Here is a 20,304-nt window from a genome sequence, read left to right on the forward strand (position 1 = left end):
CTGAATTTAACTGAATTTAACTTAACTTAAAATGACTTGCTTCAGATTAATTTGTATTAATTTGTTCATGCAAATGAACCCCCACTTTTGCTGGTGTGTTTTCCTCCATTTACTGATGCATTGTAACAATAGTGTTGTTGCTGAGCACAAACACTGTAGCTACACATTACTTTTTGTTATTGGTCTGGAGGTTTATTCATAGAGGATGATAGCTTCCATTTTTCAGCAAGTCTCTATCACTACCCTTTTTTAACATAAATGTAAATTGTCAAGCTGCTGCAACAGATCTATTTTCTAAAGAGGCCTCTCCTGATTTCCATAACATCTTATGGAAATCCATGTTTTGGGGTCCATGCAGGACACCAGCTCACTTTCTCCTTGTTCAGCTGTAATTGGTCATGCAGGCGAATCAGTCTGGGTTTGAACATAGAGAAACATGAGAGGAAGCCTGCCTGTAGAGCCTCTAGTGTGCCAACTGCCAACCTTATTATTGTAGACTAGTTTAGTAATTAATTATTATTGATTAATAAAAAAAAAAGTAAAAATATTCATTAAATGTGTCAATATTTCCATAAAAAAAATATTTCTGATTCCTAATTTATAAATCAATTTGTTAAAAGGCACTTTTGTTATTTCATTTACTTGTGTGTGTGTTACTGTTTTTCTGTTCATTTTCCATCTCACAATTTAGTTGTCTTTCTGTTTGGGCCACACTTTGTTATTAGAAGAGTCTTTCTAATTATCCCTCAACCTCAGCCTGATCTTGCAGACTAGATGGAGAACCAGCCTGACAGTTTCTCAGAAGCTTCTTTGCAGTGAGATCAATGTAGGCCATTGCAAGTCAATAGGGTGAGATGATCTTACTGCGGGTATGCCTGTAGTAGGCAGCTAGTTCCCTAAGTGCTGATGGTAAGCTAAAGTCAACCCCCGGCTAGCGGCTAATGGTAGCTCTTGTCGTCTGCTAGATTTACTCCACCACTGTTTGAGTTGGAGGAGGATTGTGATTGTGACAAACCGATGTTTAGATGCATGACAATATGGGACCATATCAGCTCCACTATAATATTACACTTTTAAATACTCAAAACACCAAAGAGGATAGTAATGAAAACACTTTCAAAAGCCTACTGTACACCAGCATGCTGGAATTTTGCCTATGGAAGAGACTTGTTTGTTCAACAGGCGTATTCACAGTGGGACTGCGAGTCTTGGGACTTCACTGCATGACACACAACTGAGTGGTGGCTCTGGCTAACCCCAAATTAATCAGCAGTTTATCAGTTCAATTAAAGGGACCCATGAGACTCCATCCTCAAACACATCACGCCACAACCTCTCTCTCTCTCTTTCTCTCTCTCTTCCTCTCTCTCTCTAAACCCCCTCTCTCCCTGCCTTGCTAACTTCCTTGAGGTGACATGCAAGCTAGTGAATTTTATTGATTACCCTGATTGGTTGTTGCACGTGTAATTAAAATGAGAGAAAGAAACATCCAGTCCAATTCATTGCTCTGTTATGGGGCTGGGGGTTGGCATCCGGAGAACTTAGTCCTCAGATCCTCTTGGGAGCCCCTTAGAGGTAGGTTATGTTAGGGAATACTGGGTTGACAGTTTTTTTGTGTACTGTACTCATACCCACTTTGTTCATTTTCCCCTCTTGCAGTAGAGTTGGGGCAGTCTAGGATGTCGAACAGGCATTTTTTTCTTCCCCAGGAGAACGCCGGCACCTCTTGTTCAACACAAAATAAGCATAAAACTTGTCTTGTGTTACTCTCTTCAACATGGTTCACAGCACATGAAAAATAATGAAAATAAAGTAGCTGACACTGTTGATGTTTTGTTGTTGCTGTTTTTGTTGTTTGTGGTTGAGGTGGTGGTGTTGCCTTGTACCTACAGTATATGGTTTCATGTACATATCATTTTACAGAAGTAATTCAGGCAAAGAAAAGAGAATACACGTTTTAACATGCTCCAGTAGAAACACATTGGCCAATAGGTAAATTGTGTGGTACAACTCTCAAATGATGCAAATAGTCTCTGTCTGCAAATAGTCTGTTAGGATTACATTCATCAATTCTTACCCTTTTGCAGTCTATTCACAGTAGACACAAATATGTAAAAGTCAACATGGATAACCTCATAACAGGCTAACAAAAATAGATTTTAGGCAAATAGACAAAAACTAGATTTTTGATTTGTGAATGGTCCAAAAAGTATAGAATCTGGATAGGACTGTAGATAGGATATGACTGTTTTTTTTCCATCGTACAGGGTTCCTAGGTGAGACTGAAAAGTCCTGACAGGTATGAAAAATTATTTCTCAAAGTTTTAGGAATGGACAAAAAGTCTAGAAAAGTTTGGAATTTAGCATAGAAAATGTATGGGGACACTGATTGTAGACCCATCCCTCTATGCATTTCTATAGACACTGTGCTGCACGTGATACCATCTAAATAGTTAAAGTTAGAAAAGTGCAACGCACTAGACAGAATGTTTACCACGGGTGCACAGTGCTTGCTTATCTTTGAGTAAAATATGAGACGAGGTAGACCAAATGCCTCCCAATCCATTCTGTTCCAAGGCTTTTTCACATTCCTTAGTGAACAATTGAGCGTGACCGTGCAGCCTTGCAAATGGAGGGCAAATTATCTGTGCCTTTTATTCAGAACACACCTGCAGAAGAGTCACCTTTGCATTAATATTTACAAAAAATCCCCAAAAGAGCTCTCCGGGTTTACATTACATTTTAAAATCCACTTGCCTCACTTAATACTTTTATCATGCCTTTTCCCCTTTTCTATATCTGTAACCATGTTTCAAGCTGTTTCGGCGGTACAAAACCGTAACATGTTGCCACTGCTCAGGAAGATACAGTGGGACATAAATTATTCCCCATGCCCTGTAGGCACGCAGCTCCAGAATTATACAGCATAGAGAGCAGATAGGATAAAGTGAATCGCATAAGGGGACAAGTTGGCAGTGTGGGTATAATATTTACATATGATAACACCATATTTTACATGTGAACCTTTTACCTTGAAAAACAGATTAGTAAAAATTAAAGGAAAACTGACAACTGGAAAAATGCAAAAACGAGTTTTTGTGTGTGTGTGTTCTTCTCTACTTAAAGTGGTACGAAGTAGATATGTTCTACTAAAATTATATATATATACTTTATATATATATATATATATATATATATATATATATATATATATATATATATCTCTCTCCAGAGATTTGTGACTCATGGAGCCACTGTCATCCCGCTACTAGCTTTGTTTACATGGCTGTGATTTTTTCACTCAGTTTCATTGATTGAGCTTTTGATACAAGGAATGGCATTACATAAAAGTGAAAGAAAGAAAGAAAGAAAGACAGAAAGAAAGACAGAAATAAAGAAAGAAAGAAAGAAAGAAAGAAAGAAAGAAAGAACTCTTCAAATGCATTTTGAAGCTGTACAATGTGGTGTTTGCATTGCTTGTAAATTTTGGTGCAAAAAGGATCTGAATTTTAAGATACACTGGGATCTAACATTCATTATTACATTATTTTTGCAATGTATGATACATACCCATAATTAATATATTTCACAAAATATACAAATAATTCCAGATTTGGGCTTTATTGTTACTTTTTATATTTGCTGAATTTATGAATCTATGAATATCCCTGATTAAAAAAATGTTTACAACTGTTTCTAACTGTTCATCAGTTCCATGTATAGAATGTTCATATCATATATGCGGAGTGCATTATTCTTATCTTAACCAACATTCTCCATACTATCAATGCATGGAGTCTTAATGTGTTTTTTATCCATGAGCCTTTGAGCCTGAAGCTCACTGCTCTTTTTTGCTTTAATAGCCAGTAGGACTTGTCACTGAGAATAGACCAGAGTCTGGAGCAACCTAGAGAGCCTGCAGCCAAACAACAGCCACGGATAAACAGGCAAAGCGAGAGATGGGCGGGGGAGATAGGAGGCCAAGCAAGACAAGCGGAGGCAGGGGGTGAAACGAGGGGCATAGGGAGAGAGAAAGAAGGAGGGTTAGGGAGAGGCTGCAGTTCTTGTGACCTACCTTGGGGTTAGGGCAGTGAAAGAAGAGATCTAATTAATGGTTCCAAGAGGGCCTTTCTCAGAGAGACTCCCTGTGGGTGCTGATTCACCTCTAGGCTGTAGCCTTCTCAGAGATCGCCTGTGTCTGCACGTGGCCCTTAGACCAAGTCACACATGCAAGCCTCATCAAAAGCCTCTTTTGCTTATCTCACTAATTACAATGCTAGCTTCATTAGCAATATGAGGCGTCAAATGCAAGCAATTGTGAAATGAAGCATTTTTCTGTTATTTCGTAAATTAAAATTGTGCCCATTCGCTCTGGATTGGAATGAGTAACTCACACCCCCTTAATTGTGGAAAGCATGCACAGTTAAACGTCTATCAATAAATACGACACTCATTGAAGCAGAATGTGGACGCCTCCCTGGGCATTCAGAAAACTTTTTTTTATATTTATTTCAGGAGATGAGTGATGTTCTGTAGCGGCTTGAAACAAACAAATGAAACAAATCTAAACAATAGGAAATTTAGATATGTTTAGTTGATTTTGCATTCTTTGCCCATCTACTTATTTTGGAGAGTTTCTCTTGTAGAGATTAGTAAACAAGCATGACAACTGAACATCTCTCCTCTTGGCTCCTTGTACATCCAAGGGAATTTGTTAGGGAAAGCTTTGTTTTACCGACAAGGCTCATTTAGGTTTTCAATGCATCTGTGAAATTTTGAGCAGTCTCATTACAAACTCAGATCTGAATGTGGAATCAGCAAGAGAGAGGAGGCGAGCGGTACAAGGGAGATTTTGGTTTGTGAAAGTTCCAAAATGACAAAATTAGTCTTACATACACAGAGCAGATAGAGGAAATGCTGAGAATGACAAATCAATCATGCTCTTCTACTTCATAGTAATTACTAGTGCATGCAAGTAAGCAAGTAGAATCTCAGGCCCATTTTCATCCAATGGCAGGATATAAAGCACCACAGGCTCCGTCTGCGCTTCATATCAACTGCCAAAATGGATCATGCCAGGAGCAAAACTCCTCAGCAAAATGAAACTGCTTTTGTAGAATCACAGAACTGTTAAGGTGGAAACAATATCCAGGTCCAAGCTGGCTGAAAAGCTGCTCGCCCCTGTAGTGTGCATCTATTAGTGCTCAAATTTGGGTTTTTAGAGTTCTCTTTTTCACCTTCTGCTGCTGCGATGCTCCAAATGTTCATGAGGTTATTGATTGTTAGCAATTCATCAATCACTTCAAAGCACTTTGTGGCACTGAAAGTCAATCTTAACCATTATGTCAGCGACAGATGATAAGAAACAAGTGCAGTATAGGCTACATGGCCCTCCAAAATTACTTGCCTAGGGTAAAACTTGCTAAACAGGCCATAAAAAGAAAAAAAACAACAGTGCATATTTACCAGTAAAGGTAACTGTGGCATATCTGTATATTTTCCAGTTAATGTTGGTGCAAAAACAACAATTCATAGTGGACTGAGGCTCTGATAGTGACATGCTGACTGTGAGTCCATGGTGCGGTGATAGCCCATCATGGGACCATCCATAGCACTGTGGTTCTGCACCTAGACCACCTTTGATAAATAATTGAATCAGATGAGGATATTAGTTGTGTGTTTTCTGATACAGTAGAGCCTTATTAAGAGGTTATGGACTTATAGGATTCTGGTATGGACACGCACACAACTAAAGTTGGATGGTGCACCTACTGGTAGCCCTTGTCTTGTCATTAATTGTCATTGTTAAACAACATGTTCTTTCGTGTCTGAATTAGTCTTGCTTCAGGCAATGTACTATCTCTGTATTGGGAATTTAGAACGTGACATGTCTGGCCTCAAGTTAGTTTTCCCTCACATATACTCAATATAGCCAAATCTGATCCATCCCTGAAACAATACAGACAATGCAGTCCATTGCTAGAGGCTGCACCTCTGCTGTTAATGCGCGACAACGCATCTCAAAGGAATATACCTGGACAGACAGAGATTCCTTGCTTTATAGTATGATGATGTGGACCTTCAGAACATTGTCAATAAAAGTTGTATGAAAGGATTTCCTAATGCCCTGATGTCCTTACCCAGCCCAACATGTCACCTTGATATGTGATTATATATCAGTCATGTTATACAACAAAGACAGACATTTTTTATAATAATACAGCAAATTAGACATTGGAAATGAACTCTCCTGACTTTAATAGTTGAAAGTAGTGTATAACTTGTCTGTATGAATTGTCTGAGCATTACGGCTGGTCACTTAGTGTGTGCACGTCACGTAGCCCTTGTAGCTTATGTTTCTCAAGTGTGCTAATGAGTCTGGAGGGCACTGTGCATTTATGGATTTAGAGAATTTTGATTACGCTCTGTGGGATCGTACTCCAATAGAAGTAAACTGATTATGCGGCTTAGTGCCAGTAAAAAGTCAGGGATAGGGTGAGTTTGTTCTCTGCTTTGTACTGAATATAGAAACAGAAACAGCTGGATGAGTATCAGTCAGCAGGTCAGACCTAATCCTCTCTAACAGCTCTGAGTAAGACATCGGGCCACAGTTATACTGTGCGTGTGTGTGTGTGTGTGTGTGTGTGTGTGTGTGTGTGTGTGTGTGTGTGTTTGTGTGCTTGCATACTCTATGTATTAATGAAATCCAAGGCTAAATGAGGATATAATATGGATTACTGCTTTAATGGGACACTGACAGGAAAAAACATAAATAACCACATAATAATAATAATAATAATAATAATAATAATAATAATAATAATATGGACATTTGATGTCTTTAATGCCTCAAATTATCCACCTGCTGTTTCCAACTTGATGGACAAAACAGATAAATGTTTTGTACATTATTTGTTTTGCTCTGTTACACATATTGTTTCCATTATACAAATTCATCGAATGATAACTTTTACTTATATATAGATATATCCTGTGTCCAGACAAGTCATTTACTTGTTGATAAAGATTGTTAACATTCTTTACGTTGTCCTACGGAAAATAAAGTGTTTTGATGGTACTGTAGTTATAAGAATGACGGATAGACCTTTCTTCATGATAGTCATCTCCCCTATGAATATGACACACATGTTCTATATATCAAGTCCAGATTCTGCTGATTTGACCACGTTTATCAGAAAACCACCTGCCTGCTCATTGCCAACTCGCTATCTAATCATTGTTGTCTTTTGAAAGGACAGTTAAGCGTCGAAATGGTGAGGTGAGAGGAACTGAGAGGGGTCTGTCAGCGCAGATCTGAGGTCAGGCCAAGTTATTAACCCCTCCGCCTGAATCACTCTGTCACAAGTAAACAGCCAGGAGTAAATAATCGCACTCTGCTTGCCCCCTCTCACCTCTGACCAATTGACATCTACTTGGACAAACTCCCAGCTGCTTTTTCTTCTAAACATCACACATAGGCACTCTCTTAAAATAATACAGTGTTGTGAGGTTGTTTTGGGGGTTATTACCGTGGAAGTCTCATGGGTTATTCGTCTGGAGGACGTGCCCCTATAAATCACATGCTTTCTATTACAGTACCTGTCCATACAGCATCTGACATCCTATTCTTTGAACCAAGGGCTCTCCGGAGACACCTTCAGAAAGTGATTTATCATGAAATATTGATACAGCTAAAACACTAAATCAAAGTTATGATGTATGCTGTTTAACAGATCTTGGATGGGATGGGAGACTGATGAAACTCATGTCCCACTCAAAACCACTAAACTGTTAAAAATCTCATGCATATTAAAGTATTCCGTTGAGCAATAACACTCAGTATTAGCATTGCGTCTAAGCTTACTCACATTCAGAGCAAAACAAACTAGCTGTGCAGTGACATTTCAAAAATCCCTAACATTAACAAATCCAGCAATTTTGTACATATGCCATTTGGTGGACATTTTTATCCAAGGCACCTTTCAGTACCATTAGTGCATACCTTTTTAGTAAAGGTGATCCCAGCGGGGAGCAAACCCTGAATTTGTTAGTGCCCAGCTTTTCTCATTTAGCTGCCTGAAATCTGGCTGATCCACTTCATTTTTTTTTTTAGATATTTCTTTTAAGTTTGACCCAAAATTGTTTGCAAAGTTCCATAATGACCTTTACAATTCTAGGAAATGGCAGGGTAACACAAATTGCCTAAGAATCATATTATTTTAAGATACTGCAAATCCTACTATAAAATTGGTAAAACTCTGTCCGTCTGTCTGCATCCATTTTGCTCCTCGATGGGTTGGCCAATCAATCTGAAACTGAGCATTGGCATAGGCAGGGACTGAAAAAAGCAGATTTTTCAATTTTCCCAAATTTACCCTGTTTATGCACATTTTTGGCAAGTCTGTGCGGAGTTGTGGCGCGCATCTCCGGAAGTCTGCACATAGTTGTGGTGCGCGCATCCCAGGTATGGACTAGTGGAATATAATTTGCGTTTTCTTGGAAAATATCAAAAATGGAAAGAAATTAATGCTAATACTTTGCTTTTTCTATCAGTGTGTCAGTATAAAAAGTATAAAAGTATAAAAAGTCTGTAATTAAAATCTTTCCCTCATTTAACAGCCCCAATTTGGCAGGGAAGTGTCATCAACCACTGCTGTTTTCCTCAGTAGCGATTGTGGATTTAGGTGGTCAGTTGAAGCTTTAGTGCGATTAGAGCAGATCTTATGGGTGTTACATTTGTTTATGTTTGTTTGACCAGTGCCTGCTAAGTTTTAGGTCCCATTGTGTGATGTCTGAGCCAAAAACTAAGGGTGAGAGTGGGAATGGGAGAGGGGGGCTCCATGGCTTTCATTAAGCCTGTGTCCTGGCTTTGTCCATGGCAGCAGAACTGCCATCACAGCATCCACAGACAGGGAAAGGAGCTTTAACTCTGTTGATGCTCCTTTGGCTTTGATTGACAAGGGCTGCCTTTGTGAAGGTGCATTGAGTTCATGTGTGTGTGTGTGTGTGTGTGTGTGTGTGTGTGTGTGATACATTGCTCCTTCTGCTTGGGACCATGGCACCCTCATATTCTCAGTCCTTATTTTGTGAATCAACCACTGATGCAGACATGCTTTTGATATTGTTATACATCATGAACATTCTGACAGTCTGACAATCGGTAAACTTATTGAGAGTTAAAAGAAGACACATGAAAGACAGAGAAAAGCCTTTTGCAGAATATTTTGAGAATGACAAATGCAACAGTAAATGTTGCAATGAATGAGCAGCATCAAGAATGAAAGCATGGCAACTGATCTCTCATGCTTGAAGCGTGAAAAACTGGAAACACCTGGGCACTTTTAATGCCCAAAGCAGTCAGAAGTCACAACAAAACTCCAAACAAAACTCAGTTATTATTAAAAGCGAGTGAGGGAGAAGTGCCTGTTATGCGAGACTTATTGATTCTCTATATTGACCTTCAGGAGGCCAAGCCTGAAGTGATGGATTTTTGACTGGGCAAGGGGAAAAAAAAGGTAAATTGAGAATGGGAGTGGCAGAGAGGCAGGGCGGTATGAAGATACCTGACATTTTCTCATCCAGACCTGTGCTCAATTCATCTCACCAAAGCCAGTAAAGCAGTGCATTTTCTAATCATATTAGATATGATTGGATAGGAGCATTTCATTGTACTTTGCTGCCTACCAAATTGAACATTGTCTGGGAAGAGAGAGAGAAAGAGCCCAGGAGAGAGAGAGATAGAGAGAGAGAGAGAGAGAGAGAGAGAGAGAGAGAGAGAGAGAGAGAGAGAGAGAGAGAGAGATGGAGAGCGCTAGAGAGAGAGAGGTGCAGGGAGGGGAGACAATGCAGTGCAAACGCTATGCAGTAGCTATATAACTGATAAACAGAGCCGTCTTGATTGTGCCCACTCAGGCAGTGCGCTGATGACTGGATCATAACCAGATGATCTGGCTCCGTTACAAACGATCCGCCCTCATTTGGAGCTGCGAAGTCCCAGCCAAAATGGCTCCTTAGCTTTTGAACAACGCCTCACATCTTTCCCCTTTTCTCCCAATTATTATGTTAATTGATGCATGGGCTACTTAATACTCCAGAAATGCTGTGAAAATGCTGATGCCCAGCATTATAAGGTGAGAATAACAATTTGAACAGAGTCAGTGGAGGCTGCCTATGCTCTGCCTGCTAAGGGATCTCCATAACTGCTTGTTACCCCCTCTGGTCTCAGGAACAGATGGCCAGGAGTTGCCACATAAGGTCACATGCACTTGTATTGCAAGTAATTTAATATTGAGTAAAACCCATAAGCTCACCAATACTGAAGTGGTAATCTTTGGGTTACTAGTCTTTTATTTTTGTCTCTTTTTGTGTAACATCTTTGGTGATAAGCGCTCATTGCTGTGGTGTTTTTGCACTACGCTTCCCAGAGATCACTTTGCAATCCAACGGTTTGGCAAGTGCTAGATTTTCTGTTGATGAAGTTTGAGTTTCTGTAGGTGGCACTCTTTTCTTTGTCTGTTCAGCCATGGTGACTATCATGCTAACTACCAAGTTCTTCTAATTAGGGGTCCAAGCACGTAGTGCTGGAACCCTATTGTATTTGCTAAAATTCTTTCTTTCTTTCTTTCTTTCTTTTTTTTTCTCCGCTAAAAGTATCTGCAGCTCAGAAACCATAAGTCCTACAGCAGCCATATTTGGCAGGTGGGCTCCTACGGTGCACCGCTACTCAGGCAAGGCAGCCCATGCACATTGGCCAGATGGTGGCGCTATATCAAGCAACTTTACATTTTGGCCAATAACTTCTGAAGCATGTATCGTAGACTGAAAATTTGGAATGTGCCGAGTCCAACCCATATATCACTTTCAATGTCCACCATATTGTATTGTCCACCATTTTGAATTATTTAAGAAACACTTTTTTCGCAACTCCTCCTAGGTCGTTCATCCAATTCACATGAAACTTGGTGTGGAGAATTTTGGGACCGTCCTCTTTCAAAGTTGTGTAAAGGTTATTGATAGGTCAAATGGTTTGGCTTTTATCGACCAATAAACTTTTAACGAAACACGCCATAACACTAAATTGCCCATAACTCATTAACCTTTCATCTAATTAAGCCAAAATTTTAAACACATGTTGAGAAGTGTTGCGTGAACCCCCCCCCCAAAAAAAGCATTTTCAACTCTATCACTAGTGGGCGCTATAAATGCAAAAAGTTTATATCTCGTAATTGGCTACATGGATTCGTACGAAATTCAGTTCACTCAATCTAGGGTCATGACTCAGTCGATGCATAAAATTTGGTAATGATTCATTAAAGTGGGCATGGCTTATTACAACAAATCTAAATTTCTGACATTTCACATTCCAAAATTAAAAAAATCTAAATAAATCACCCGTACGTCCTACAGAGCTGAAATTTTTTCAGCACATCCACTGAATTGTGACAAAAGTTTGCCTCACTGCAACCTATGGTCAATTCAGAAGTCCGTCACTCTATATTTTTCAAAATATGCAAAATCAATTAACATCTATATCTCCACAAGTCTTCAGTCATATGCTACCAAAATTGACAGACATTCTCTAGATGGTAGATATCAAGTTTTTCAAAGGGTGTTCAGATCGGTCAAACGGTGAGTCCGCAGTGATATTCAATATTTTACTGTAATTAGTACTGTATGCACATCATTTTCTATTTCACCAAATTTGATCAAACACACAGCCAAGTGGAAGTTGGCAGACTGGTAAAGCTCAGGTCTCTGGATCACAAGGTTGTGAGTTCAAGTCACTGATGAATTGTGACTAGGGCTGGGCGATATATCAATATTATATCGATATCGTGATATGAGACTAGATATCGTCTTAGATTTTGGATATCGTAATATCGTGATATGGCATAAGTGTTGTCTTTTCCTGGTTTTAAAGGCTGCATTACAATAAAGTGATGTAATTTTCTGAACTTACCAGACTGTTCTAAAACAGGGAAGGAAACCCTGTCTTTGCATTTTATTTTGATCACAGTCTTGTTTTAATAAAAGTGCTTGTGACATCTCACATGTGGCTTTGACTTACAACTGAACATTTAGCCTACTTCGTAGAAAATACCGAGATATATATCGTGTATCGCCATTCAGCCTAAAAATACCGAGATATGATTTTTGGTCCATATCGCCCAGCCCTAATTGTGACCATTTTGAAGTTTCATGAAAAGTAAATCAACACTAAATTACAGAGTGTAGAAAACTTAAAGCAGGTGTTTGACATCATCTGTCAATGGCAAAATACCTGATTGGCATCACTGATTGGGGTGTGGCCAGATGTTTCAACCCATAGAGAGCAGTGCAGCAGCGGCTTTCTGGCCCATGTGATTTAGTATTGTTTTATTCGTTAATGGAGAGTACTACAATGTTTTATAAAGTGATTAGCGCTGTCAATCATAGGCTGCAGTATCACAATACTTCTCCCTTTAGTTATTTTCTCCCCAGTAACCCTGTAACAGGAGTTTAGTTTAGTTTTTTCAAATCCTTTCTGAAGTCAGTAGTCGTCAAGAACAAGCTGTATGTGTTCTAATAGAAAGTCTGGCCATTGTGAATAACTTCAACAATGTGGTTGCAATGAAATGATGAACTTGACAGAAGTCACGGCCCAACACAAAAGCCGGTGTTAGACTGCACGTTTGATCTTCACAACATGTCAGTTTTTGTGTGTCTTTCTACCTTCTGTAATGTTTTGTCTATCTATCTGTCTCATCAAATTGTGCTTGGACCCCTCAATTGCCGCTTGCGGCTATATTTATTCCAAATTATTGCTGCCGTATGTGATCATGAGTCGTCATCATTGCGGTGTTGAAGTGGTACATCTCACTAGTAAATGTTTATTAGCCTTAAAATAATTATGGGATCAGGCGGCCTTAGCTCCAGACGTAGGGTATATACAGTAGTGGAAAATTAAAAATCGCTTGATATACTCTATGGGGGTAATACACTTCTGTGAAAATTATATTTTTTTACTTCTGATAATTTCTAATTAGAATATTTTTTTCTAGGCTTTGGATGAATGGATTGATTGTTTCTTTTATAGTCTCCATTCTGTACCTGTGTTGCCTCTCTTTCATATGATGGCCAATGTGGGGTTTGTGTGCAGGAAATACATGTACACACATGCACACACACACACACACACACACACACACACACACACACACACACATGCACATACTAAGCAATTTGAAATGTTCAAGGGCCTTGTTTAATTTCCTTGGGCTTCTCTCCTTATTTCTACATTTTATCAGAAAATAAGTCTCTCTCTTATTCACTCTGGCAGATCACTGCTCCTGAAATAGGAACTCTTTGTAAGACCACCCAAAATAGTGATATTACCACAGAGAGAGCTTATCACTGTCTGCTTGAGGAAGACATGGGTCATTTCTAAATCAGCACCCTGCTGCTAGGAAAGTGCCCCGTTTTGCCATTTTCTCTATGTCTTAATGTGATATGATCTCTGATTAGTCTGCTCCCGCTGAGATGATAACAACAGCTTTTCAGGCAGGCTTTTATCTAATGTCCTGTGTTTAATATTTAGGCAGATTGGGCCTCTGTTATAATACTGTTCAAGATTGGTTTTATTTATTTATTTTATTTTATTTTTTTCAAATTTCTTTTTTGAACGACTCTGTAGTGATGATAGGACTCCACCAATAACTTCAATATGCCTTTAATTAATTGTTTTTTGAGACTGGAACTTAATTCTTATTTAAGTTTTTTTTATTTTGTCATATAATCAGATAAGATAACAAAGCATTTAAAGTAATTAATTTGATTGAAACATGTGCAAGGTGTACATTTTTACATTAATTTCAAATCAAATCCAAAAGCAGGACCTTGTGTTGGCCAAAAGGTGAGGCACATCAAAAGTATGATCCTTTGCTTGAAAAATATGTCCATTTGGATGTTTAATTATAGAACAGTGATCTACGTTTTTTCTTTTTTTAATGGTGGCAGCTCAGACCTCATGTGAATCAGACTAGTTTAGTAAATAGCGTGCATGGACATACTGGGACACAGTAACATAGCTCCTGCATCACATCGCTAGCTTGTCTGGGAAGCTAAGCAGGTCTGGCTGTGGTTAGTCTTTGGATGGGAGACCACCTGGTGCTGGAAGTGGTGTTGGAGGACTAGTAGGAGGTGCTCTTCCCTCTGGTCTCATGAATAATATCCCCAATGCCCCAGGGCAGAGACAGGGACTCTGTCCTGTGAGTGAGCACCGTCCTTCGGATGAGATGTTAAACCGAGGTCCTGACTCTGTGGTCAATAAAGATCCCATCGGCACTCATCGCAAGAGTAGGGGTGTAATCCCGGTACCCTGGCAAAATAAAAAAAAAAACAGGCCTTCCTTCCATCATGGCTACCTAATCATCCCTTGTTACCTAATTGGCTCTTTCAGTCCTCTACTCTCCACTGAGATAGCTGATGTGTGGTGAGTGTTCTGGCACAAACTGGCTGCCATGCATCACCCAGGTGGTGGATGAGATGAGCCCCCCCCGATATGTGAAGTGCTTTGAGTACTTAGAAAAGTGCTATATAAAATGTAATAAATTATGATTATGATTATGATTATTATTATTATTATTAATCACAGGGGACACAACTGCCCCATTTAACTGAGCAACCTGGCTGGCTGTTGTCAGTTCAGTTTAGACTGTACAGTAACACAATTTCTTATTACCCCTTGTTTCCCATTGCCTTGGTAAGAGATTGGTAGAGACTTAAGACAAACACGCTTGCTGAAAGACTAGAGATCTTTTCAACATGCTTGTGAGATCTTTTGGGAATCCTTTATGATTAATTTAACAGTTAAAAATGTATCTGGTGTAAGTCACTCATGTGTACCTCTTTTACATCTGAAAATAACTATGGAAAATGTTCTTGTAAGTGTTCCTTAAGTTTTTACATGCACATACTTATTGGGGACTATCCTTTATTTACGCAGACACTATTGTTACTAATTGAAACCTGGTCTTTTATTGGAAGTCTCTTTGAGTTACACACTTTGTTCCTTCTTTCTTCATCTGCCTCTCACATTTTCTTAATTCCTGCATTCTTCATCTACTGAGCATCTATATTAATTTGCTATAGAACAGACTACATGTATCAGATACTGTATATTCCCAGCATGAAAGTCAGAATGCACTGAGTTTGGCATGGGGTGATGTGCAAGACATGCAAAGGGGGCCATATATATATGACTACCCATGCTCTCTCTCTTTTTTTTTTTTTTTTACCAATAATGGCCCTCTGTGTTGTGCACAGTGGAGGAAATTGAGTTATTACTGCACTTCATCTGCCCTCCTGCTCACTTGGTATAAAGATGCAGAATACCTGTCATCAGCAAGCATGGATAACATGGCATTAAAGGAAACAGATGTGTAAACTCTTCATCCTTCTCCACACATGAAATGGAGAGCCAGAGACACACTATGGAAGAGAATGGAACAGAGGGTGTCAGAAGAAGTATTTTGAATTTGTTGGTAGTGTTAATGCAGCTTTTTTCCTCTTCTTCTTCTTATTATTTTCCTTCTTCATTTGTGGGACAGATGTCTCATATACAGCAAATCTGAGATAAAAGTCACAGCTATGCGCTCTAAGGATGCCCCCTGCCTAGATGGCAACTGCTTCCCCAGTAGTGCTCATATTTTTCAACTTATTGTCAGTTACAATCAATAACTTGTTGTGGGTTATAATGAAAACTCGTTTAAGACCCATCTTGTTCTGGCATATGCACATTTGATCCTGAAAGATGACAAATGGTTTACTTTTATGCTCGTTGTATTTCACTTCATATGCACTCTTTGCTTTGTCTACTGCAGAACAGTGTTCCTTGAAAATAGAAAGGGATTTAACACATACATTGGCACCATTTGGCACATAATTTCTAATTTATGGATATAGGACATATAATTTAGTGGAGAAATTAGAACACTGCATATACAGCTTCACAGTTTATTTGTTGTAGCATAGGGGTGCCACTCAAAGTTTCAATTTCATAAAATTGCTGAAACCAGTGTTTCCCATACATAGGCTTATTGGTGACGCACAATATCAGCATGCGCCACCGCAAAATCAAAAGTTGGTCAGTATATAGAAATTGATCTAAAGCGATCTCTAACGCTGCACATCACGTTATGTTCTCTGTCACACCAGAGACTAATCTCACCGGTGCTCATGCAGCTGCTGCTTGTAAACTCACCGCACACACATGCCTTTCTTCCCCATCCGCTTCTGTGAGAAAGACCAGTAGACCTGTAGCTTTGCACTCAATCCAACAGAGCCTCCCATTACTGTAAATGAAAATGAAAAGAGTGCAATGCAGAGACTGGCATATTGCCCTTGTTCCGTGATGTATTGAAGATAAGCCGGGACATATTATAAGTCCATACATATAAAACAACAATTATACTATATACTCCAAATGAAGAATTCACTCATAGTATGCATAGCTTCTTGACATGAGTTGGGAATTGATCTCAGGTCATCAGAAGGCCAGTGTATCTGCCCCTCCACCACCCTGAGCCCCTCACCCTTACTTTCCACTTTCCACCGCGCGGTTTCAAAATCAAACTACTGCATGTTTTAGTTCCTCCATTTTCTAAAAAGGTAATCTTTGCACAATGTATGTGCCAAGTGCGTCAGAGGGGATGGATAAAATCTAAATGTGTACTGACTAAAGATTACAATGGGGTCTGTGGGGAATAGGAAATAGAATGGTCAATCATGGGGCCAATTGGTCCTATATGATTGGACCATAATTTTCAACCGCAGGGTAGGAATCGGGTGGATTTAGTGATTTAGACCTACACAAAGGCAAGTGTGGGGGCCCCTGAATCCCTCAACCTTTTTCTATAAATTACCTTCAAGTTGGGGTTGAGGAAAATACTGTAAAACTTACTGTACAACTTCCAATAATGGCTAGGGCCTTTATTTGCCTGATCAAAACAAAGAACAGCACATCTTTATTAGAGACAGGTCATTGTTTCTTTTGGCAGGTCTACAGTACCCAGTATGCCTAAAAGTAATATAATGTATTGGTATTCTATATAGAGATGCACCGATCGATTGGCCGGTGACCGGAATCGGTCGGTTTTCAGCTGATCGGCCATGACCGGTGACCGGCCGATCAGTCTCATATATCCGATTCTGTGCCGGTCAAATTTAAGACAACGGTAAAAACTGTAATTAAGCAATATTACACGAGAGGGTGTGCGTTACCGTGATGCTTACGGCCGCATCACTGTCGTGCCAATAATGACGGTAATGCACACCCTCGAGTGTAATATTGCGATTATACAACAGTTACCAACAAAATAAAAGATACAAACAAAATGTATTCATATTGTGGGGCAATTCGCTCTCAAAATAAAAACATTTTGCTAGTGTTATCTCAGTTTCCCTGGAAATACATGGGGTCTGACTAATAACTGGAAAACAATCAGTCACGTCAGTAGACTCCTATGTAATGGAACCTAGTTTACTACTCCAGCAAGTAGGCGGAGCCTTAGTAACGACCTAGCAACAGAGACGATTTCTAGTCCCTGTTGAGTCAGCCAGCCAAATGAGCTAATGCTTTCTAGAGATCGCGGGATTTCCCAAACTGAATAAATACCACACATATAAACACAAAACTGCCTTGCTAGCTCAATCTTGTTGTAACTAAGATATCTGCTGAAAAAAATAATTTTTCCATGGACAGATTTAGCTACTATGTCCGCGAACTTCACATGTATTTTTAAGCTAGTAGCGCCGTGTCACCGACTCACCGGCACAGCTGATGGAGGATGCAGAGCGTCTGGTAACATCAAGGCTGAACAGAGTTAACGTAGCGTTATATTTAAATATATTGTATGATAATATGGCGGAGTAATATTTAGTGATGAGCACGGCTAGGTGTGCTGTCATGCTGATTTGATCACGTTCTAAATGTCTAGTTGACCAATCAGATTGCTTGGTCGGAACTACCTGTTGTATAATAGTCCATAATAGTAATAGTCCGTGTGTTGTTATATAGATCTGTTGCACCTGTTTTCTTTCGGGAAAGTATTAAGTGGGATATACTGCAATTCATTTTCATTTGGATTTTATTTGTTCAAAAAAGCTCTGTCCAGTAACCTGGATCACTTTTTTATTTTGAGATTTGTTTGAGTGAGAGTGAGAGAAGGTCTTGTAACCTGGTGCAGTTTTGGAGAAAATGTAAGTTATTAATAGTCAATGTTTTATTATGAACATACAATTGAATTTTAATTTTCCATTAAAGAAAAGTTACAAAAATGTTTGTGTGTGCTGTCAATTATAGTTCTTAGAAAGAAAATCGGAATCGGCCAAAATCGGAATCGGCAGGTCAGACTTTTAAAAAATCGGAAATCGGAATCGGCCAAGAAAATTGCTATCGGTGCATCTGTAATTCTATATTCAGTTGCCTTTTTAGGCCAAAATTAATAGCTACTTCTACTACTAATAATAGTAATAGTGAATTAAGCTCTCTGTCATGTATTGTAACAAACAGGTGCAATGTTGTAAAGCAATCCAAGCAGTAGAGTTATGATTGCATAGTGAATTTCAAGGCTTGTATCCATGGCAACAAGATAAACATTCATTCAACTCTTTTTGGTAAAATATTTTGTGATATTTTAACAATTTTAATGATGATTTATGCTACAAGTGTTGAATTTAGATTAATTTCCTTGTAATTGTGCCATATTTATTTTTCTTTTATCTGGCTTTTATTTGGAACCAACCTTTATTTACGCCTACAAACATCACTTCTTGGCTGTTGTTGGACACCCAGTCTTTTTTGGAAGTTTTACGGTATGCATGCAAGGGTTGGTGTTTCATGACAAGGAAAAAAAAAAAAGAATGATGCACACAATGTGTTACTCACCATGTTTTGATGCTGGCCATCATCCTCCTCATCTTCATCATTATATTCACTATTTCTAATATTTACTTGCTCTTGGCTCTGAGCATCAGTTGGCATGGCAGCACGCTATAACTGTTGCTGTAGACGCTGGCAGTGAAGCTAAGGTTTGCTTCACTAGAGCTCGTTGCGCTCAGAGGCAGTGGTAATATTGCCAGCACCAACACCAGCAGCAGTCATTTTTTAATGAAAAAAGTTGTCAACATAGCTTTTATTTTTTTATTTTTTTGTTTATCTGCGCCACTTGGGAAGCTTTGATTCATTATTTTCACTCTTCTCGCATAGCAATGAAAATTAGCTTAAAGTCAAGTGGCCATTTTTTATTGTTACAAGAGGAGCCGTGTTTGTCAATAAGTACATTTATTTTAAATTCATGAGAAACAAGCTTACATTAGTTGTTATTCTTATCTTTTGTTGGGTATCCTGCTGTTGGGGCCTAAGGCGGTCGCCTACCTGCCTAATGATAAGACCGCACCTGGCAGGAATACTGCACAGTCATGGTTGCTCAGCCCTGAAATTGAGCCCATGACCTTGGGATGATCACTATGATGCATTAACTAACAGACTCATACAGGATGTGTGGCTCCAGTAGATTATACATGATGGAACAGCAATGGGTGTGACTACAGCATTTGTATAGTATGAACTGACAAAAGTGTCATAAGTTCTTTATTAGTTTATTTATTTCAATAATGAGCTTGTATCTGAGTCACTATTACTTATCAGAATGCTTCTGGTTGATGTAAAGGCTCAATTTTTAATCCACCACAAGTAGACAGCCACCACAGAAAGTAAAAAAAAACCACAATGAAAACATAGTTTTATTCTTAATGAGATTGAAATATATCTTAAAGAACTACAATGACTAGCCCATTGGAATTCCTGTCTACTTCCTGGTGTAAATGATGTCACCTACACTCAGGTTAGGCTCTCACTCAGTCCTACAAGCTTTGTATCATCTGACCATCAACAACTGAAAAACACGACGCTCATTGTGTTAGAAATCAACATAATACTTTTCCTGATTGAGCTAAAATCATTGCACTGGATCTTTAACATACTGTATTCTAAAGTGTAGACAGACACAGCTATCTATTGGAGTCAGAATTATTTTGGTGTCAATCCTCTCGTTACATTGAGTAAGGTGATCACTGGGCCAAACGGCCAAAATGTTGGTGTGGTCCTTTACTGTAATACAATGACAGACATGATGTGACAACCAGTTAGGAATTTTATCTACTTTAATTATCTGAAAAGTTGATTTGAATTTGTATCATTTGTGAGCTATTGATGAGCATATTTTTTTTTCCTGTTGAGTGGTTTAGTAAAGGTGTCTCATGCCA

This window comes from Centroberyx affinis, unplaced genomic scaffold (genome assembly GCF_046629955.1).
Source record: "Centroberyx affinis isolate AG114_WGS23_722 - 3 ecotype Tasmania unplaced genomic scaffold, CSIRO-AGI_Caff_v1 ptg003009l_1, whole genome shotgun sequence".
Taxonomy (NCBI): domain Eukaryota; kingdom Metazoa; phylum Chordata; class Actinopteri; order Beryciformes; family Berycidae; genus Centroberyx; species Centroberyx affinis.